Raw genomic sequence first — 6,783 nt, 5'->3', positions numbered from 1 at the left:
TTAGCCGCTTAGACCAGGATTTTATTCCTTTAGGCCCTCCTATCCACTGATGCTCAAAGCCTTGGGATCCTTTTTATTTCCCTTGCCTTTTGGTTTTAAGGGTTATTGGCTTTTTCTGCTTGCTTTTTCTTTTTCTTTCTATTTTTTTTCCCATTTTTTTTTCGCCTCTTTTTTTTTTTCTGCAAGCTTTGTTCTTTGCTGCTTTTTCTTGCTTCAAGAATCATTTTTATGATTTTTCAGATTATCAAATAACATATCTCTTAGTCATCATTCTTTCAAGAGCCAACATATTTAACATTCTTAAACAACAACTTTAAAAGACATATGCACTGTTCAAGCATACATTCAGAAAACAAGAAGCATTGTCACCATATCAATATAATTAAGCTAAGTTCAAGGATAAATTTGAAACTCATGTACTTCTTGTTCTTTTGAATTAAAACATTTTTCATTTAAGAGAGGTGATGGATTCATAGGACATTCATATCTTTAAGACAAAGTTACTAACTACTAATGATCATGTAGTGAAGACACAAGCATAGATAGGCACATAACATAGAAAACGAAAAACAGAAGAAATAAGAACAAGGAATGAATCCACCTTAGTGATGGTGGCGTTTCCTTCTTGAGGAACCAATGATGTCCTTGAGCTCTTCTATGTCTCTTCCTTGTCTTTGTTGCTCCTCCCTCATTGCTTTTTGATCTTCTCTTATTTCATGAAGCATGATGGAGTGCTCTTGATGTTCCACCCTTAGTTGTCCCATATTGGAACTCAATTCTCCTAGGGAGGTGTTGATTTGCTCCCAATAATTTTGTGGAGGAAAGTGCATTTGAGGCATCTCCGGGATCTCATGGAAATGAGCTTCTTGCGCCTCTTGAGCTCCATTATTGGGCTCTCTTGCTTGCTCCATCTTTTTCTTAGTGATGGGCTTGTCCTCTTTAATGAGGATATCTCCCTCTATGTCAATTCCAGCTGAATTGCATAGGTGGCAAATGAGGTGAGGAAAGGCTAACCTTGCCATGGTGGAGGACTTGTCAGCCACCTTGTAGAGTTCTTGAGGTATAATCTCATGAACTTCCACCTCTTCTCCAATCATGATGCTATGGATCATGATGGCCCGGTCTATAGTAACTTCAGACCGGTTGCTAGTGGGAATGATTGAGCATTGAATAAACTCCAACCATCCTGTAGCTGTAGGCTTGAGGTCCAATCTTCTTAGTTGAACCGGCTTGCCTTTGGAGTCAATCTTCCATTGAGCTCCTTCTACACATATGTCCATAAGGACTTGGTCCAACCTTTGATCAAAGTTGACTCTCCTTGTGTAGGGGCGTGCGTTCTCTTCCATGTATGGCAAGTTGAACGCCAACCTCACATTTTCCGGACTAAAATCTAAGTATTTCCCCCGAACCATTGTAACATAGTTCTTTGGATCCGGGTTCTTACTTTGATCATGGTTCTTGGTGATCCATGCATTGGCATAGAACTCTTGAACCATTAGGATGCCGACTTGTTGGATGGGATTAGTTAGAACTTCCCAACCTCTTCTTTGAATTTCATGTCGGATCTCCGGATACTCATTTCTTTTGAGTTTAAAAGGGACCTCAGGGATCACCTTCTTCTTGGCCACAACATCATAGAAGTGGTCTTGATGGGCTTTGGAGATGAACCTTTCCATCTCCCATGACTCGGATGTGGAAGCTCTTATCTTCCCTTTCCCTCTTCTAGAGGATTCTCCGGTCTTAGGTGCCATCAATGGTAATGGAAAAACAAAAAGCTTATGCTTTTACCACACCAAACTTAGAATATTGCTCGCCCTCGAGCAATAAACAAAAGAATAGAAGAAGAAGAAGAAGAAATATGGAGAGGGAGAGGGAGATGTGGTTTCGGCCAAGAGGAGTGTAGAGGGGTGTGTTGTGTGAATTTGATGAAGAATGGAGGGCTTTATATAGGGAAGGGAGGGGGGTTATGGTTCGGCCATATGGGTGGGTTTGGGTTGGAAATTGGTTTTGAATTTTGAAGGTAGGTGGAGTTTATGAGGTAGGTTTATGGGGAAGAGTGGATGGATGTGAGTGGTGAAAGTTTAGTGGGGAAGAGAGATTGAGGTGATTGGTGAGGGGTTTTTAGGGAAGAGTGTTTGTGGGGTTGTGTGAAAAAGAGTGGTGAGAAGAAGTGAGTGGAGGTAGGTGGGGATCCTGCGGGGTCCACGGATCCTGAGTGGATCCTGTGGGGTCCACAGATCCTGAGTGGATCCTGTGGGGTCCACAGATCCTGAGGTTTTCAAGGATTTACATCCCTGCACCCCTTAGGCATGTAAAAATGCCTTTGTATCCAACTCTGGGCGTTCAGCGCCAGGTTGGTGGCCATTTTGGGCGTTCAGCGCCAGAACCATGCTCTGTTCTGGCGCTGAACGCCAGACAGATGCTCCTCCAGGGTGTGATTTTTTCTTCTGCTGTTTTTAATTCCGTTTTCAATTTTTCTATTTATTTTGTGACTCCACATGATCATTAACCTGAGAAAACATAAAAATAAGAATTAGATAAACATTGGGTTGCCTCCCAACAAGCGCTTCTTTAATGTCAATAGCTTGACAGTGGGCTCTCATGGAGCCTCACAGATGTGCAGAGCTTTGTTGAAACTCTCCAACACCAAACTTAGAGTTTGGATATGGGAGTTCAACACCAAACTTAGAGTTTGTTGTGGCCTCCCAACACCAAACTTAGAGTTTGACTGTGGGGGCTCTGGTTGACTCTGCTTGGAGAGAAGCTTTTCCTGCTTCCTCTCCATGGTTGCAGAGGGAGATCCTTGAGTTTTGAATACAAGGGAGTTCTCATTCCATTGAAGGACTATTTCACCTCTGTCAACATCAATCACAGCTCTTGCTGTGGCCAGGAAAGGTCTTCCTAGGATGATGGATTCATCCTCTTCCTTTCTAGTATCCAGGACTATGAAATCAGTAGGTATGTAAAGGCCCTCAACCTTTACTAATACATCTTCTACTTGTCCATAAGCCTGTCTTCTTGAGCTGTCTGCCATCTCTAGTGAGATTTTAGCAGCTTGCACCCCATAGATTCCCAGTTTCTCTATTACAGAGAGGGGCATGAGGTTTATTCCTGAACCAAGGTCACACAGAGCCTTAAAGATCATGGTGCCTATGGTACAGGGTATTATGAACTTTCCAGGATCCTGTCTCTTCTGAGGCAATGTCAGTTGATCCAGATCACTTAGTTCATTGATGAACAAGGGAGGTTCAACTTCCCAAGCATCAATGCCAAACAATTTGGCATTCAGCTTCATGATTGCACCAAGAAACTTGGCAGTTTGCTCTTCAGTGACATCCTCATTCTCTTCAGAAGAGGAATACTCATCAGAGCTCATGAAGGGCATAAGGAGGTTCAATGGAATCTCTATGGTCTCTAGATGAGCCTCAGAGTCCTTTGGTTCCTCAGAGGGAAGCTCCTTATTGATCACTGGATGTCCCAGGAGGTCTTCCTCCTTGGGATTCACGTCCTCTCCTCTCCTCACAGGTTCGGCCATGGCGCTTATGTCAATGGCCTTGCACTCTCCTTTTGGGTTCTCTTCTGTATTGCTTGGGAGAGTACTAGGAGGGATTTCAGTGATCCTTTTACTCAGCTGGCCCACTTGTGCTTCCAGATTTCTAATGGAAGACCTTGTTTCATTCATGAAACTTACAGTGGCCTTAGATAGATCAGAGACTAGATTTGCTAAATTAGAAGCATTTTGTTCAGAGTTCTCTGTCTGTTGCTGAGTTGATGATGGAAAAGGTTTGCTATTGCTAAACCTGTTTCTTCCACCATTATTAAAGCCTTGTTGGGGCTTTTGATCCTTCCATGAGAAATTTGGATGATTTCTCCATGTTGAGTTATAGGTGTTTCCGTAAGGTTCACCTGAGTAATTTACCTCTGCTATTGCAGGGTTCTCAGGATCATAGGCTTCTTCTTCAGAAGATGCCTCTTGAGTACTGTTGGATGCAGCTTGCATTCCATGCAGACTCTGAGAGATCATATTGACTTGCTGAGTCAATATTTTATTCTGAGCCAATATGGCATTCAGAGTATCAACTTCAAGAACTCCCTTCTTCATAGGCGTCCCATTATTCACAGGATTCCTTTCAGAAGGTGTACATGAACTGGTTATTAGCAACCATGTCAATGAGTTCTTGAGCTTCTGCAGGCGTTTTCTTTAGGTGAATGGATCCACCTGCAGAGGTGTCCAGTGACATCTTTGATAGCTCAGATAAACCATCATAGAATATATCCAGGATGGTCCATTCTGAAAGCATGTCAGAAGGACACTTTTTGGTCAACTGTTTGTATCTTTCCCAAGCTTCATAGAGGGATTCACCTTCTTTCTGTCTGAAGGTTTGAACATCAGCTCTAAGCTTGCTCAGCTTTTGAGGAGGAAAGTACTTGGCTAAGAAAGCCGTGACCAGCTTATCCCAAGAGTTCAGGCTGTCTTTAGGTTGAGAATCCAACCATAATCTAGCTCTGTCTCTTACAGCAAAAGGGAAAAGCATGAGCCTGTAGACTTCAGGATCTACTCCATTAGTCTTAACAGTATCACATATCTGCAAGAATTCAGTTAAGAACTGAAAAGGATCTTCAGATGGAAGTCCATGAAACTTGCAGTTCTGCTGCATCAGAGAAACTAATTGAGGTTTCAGCTCAAAATTGTTTGCTCCAATGGCAGGAATGGAGATGCTTCTTCCATGTAAATTGGAATTAGGTGTAGTAAAGTCACCAAGCATCTTCCTTACATTATTATTATTTTCTGCTGCCATCTCCTCTGCCTGTTCAAAAATTTCTAAAAGGTTATCTCTGGATTGTTGTATTTTAGCTTCTCTTAATTTTCTCTTCAGAGTCCTTTCAGGTTCTGGATCTGCTTCCACAAGAATGTTCTTATCCTTGCTCCTGCTCATATGACAAAGAAGAAGGCACAGAAAAATAATAATAATAATAGAGATCCTTTATACCACAGTATAGGGATCCCTTTGTGAGTGGAAGAAAAGAGGGGGAGAAAAAGAATGTAATATAATGGAAGAAACACAACTGTGAGGATGGAAGAGAGATGAAATGAGATGTTAGGATATGAATGAATAAATATAATGAGATGGGGGAGGAATAATTTTCGAAAATTATTTTTGAAAAGGAGTTAGTGATTTTTGAAAATCGTTTTTGAAAAATATTTAGTAATTTTTTTCGAAAAAATTTTTTTTTTGAAAATAGAAATAAAAATAATTAGTTAATTAAAAAGAAATTTTTGAAAAAGGGGGAGGTATTTTCGAAAATTAGAGAGAGAGAGAGTTAGTTAGGTAGTTTTGAAAAAGTTAAACAAACAAAAAGTTGGTTAGTTAGTTGAAACAAATTTTGAAAAAGATAAGAAGTTAGGAGGTTAGAAAAGATATTTTTGAAAAAGATAAGATGAGAAGATATTTTTGAAAAGATATGATAGAAATTAGTTTTTGAAAAAGATTTGATTTTTAAAATCACAATTAATGACTTGATTCATAAGAAATCACAAGATATGATTCTAGAACTTAAAGTTTGAATCTTTCTTAACAAGCAAGTAACAAACTTCAAATTTTGAATCAAAACATTAATTGATTAGTTATTTTCGAAAATTTTATATAAAAATAAGAAAAAGATTTTTGAAAAAGATTTTTGGAATTTTTTCGAAAATAACTAAGAAATTTGAAAAAGATTTGATTTTTGAAAAAGATTTTGAAAAAGATAAGATTTTCAAATTGAAAATTTGATTTGACTCATGAGAAACAACTTGATTTTAAAAATTTTTGAAAAAGTCAACTCAATTTTCGAATTTGATGAGAGAAAAAGGGAAAGATATTTTTTTTATTTTTGAAATTTTTATGAAAAACATGAAAATTATGCAATGCATGAAATTTTTAGATCAAAACATGTGATGCATGCAAGAATGCTATGAAGGTCAAGATGAACACCAAGAACACTATGAAGATCATGATGAACATCAAGAACACATTTTTGAAAAATTTTTAATGTAAAGAAAACATGCAAGACACCAAACTTAGAATTCTTTAATGCTTATGCACTAAGAATTCAAGAATGCATATGATAAACATGAAAAGACACAAAACAAAAAATCATCAAGATCAAACAAGAAGACTTACCAAGAACAACTTGAAGATCATGAAGAACACTATGAATGCATGAAATTTTCGAAATATGCAAGATGCACATGCAATTGACACCAAATTTATGATTTGACTCAAGACTCAAACAAGAAACACAAAATATTTTTGATTTTTATGATTTTCTAATTTTTTTGTATTTTTTCGAAAATTACATGAAAAAGAAAAAAAATAAGGATTCAAAATTTTTAATATGAATTCCAGGAATCTTGCCATGTTAGTCTAAAGCTTCAGTCCAGGAATTAGACATGGCTCACTAGCCAGCCAAGCTTTCAATGAAAGCTCCGGTCCAAAACACTAGACATGGCCAATGGCCAGCCAAGCTTCAGCAGATATGGATACTTTTCATGTATAGAACAACTAAGTGTGTGAGAATCTCTTTATTTGTGATGGTAAGTTGAAACCCCAGTCCAAAGATTAGACATGGCTTACAGCCAGCCAGGATTCAACAAATCATCATGAAACACTAGAATTCATTCTTAAAAATTTTGAATAAATTTTTTTTTTTAAAGCAATTTTTAAAAAAATAAATTTTTTTTTTCGAAAACAAGAGGGAAAAAAATTTTTTTTTTTTGAAAATATTTTTAAAAGATTTTTG

General features: G+C 38.0%; 1 non-coding gene across 1 annotated transcript; it reads left to right on the top strand.

Annotated features, from left to right (window-relative positions):
- The first annotated feature begins 4,295 nt into the window (after nucleotides 1–4,295).
- Nucleotides 4,296–4,403, top strand: LOC112787357 (small nucleolar RNA R71). The gene has a single exon (XR_003194775.1). It is a non-coding gene; the product is annotated as a small nucleolar RNA R71 (small nucleolar RNA).
- The last annotated feature ends 2,380 nt before the right edge of the window (nucleotides 4,404–6,783 follow it).

The sequence above is a fragment of the Arachis hypogaea genome, chromosome 20 (genome assembly GCF_003086295.3).
Source record: "Arachis hypogaea cultivar Tifrunner chromosome 20, arahy.Tifrunner.gnm2.J5K5, whole genome shotgun sequence".
Taxonomy (NCBI): Eukaryota; Viridiplantae; Streptophyta; class Magnoliopsida; order Fabales; family Fabaceae; genus Arachis; species Arachis hypogaea.
The sequence above is the reverse complement of the archived record's forward strand: the minus strand, read 5'-3'. Positions and strand labels throughout refer to the sequence as shown.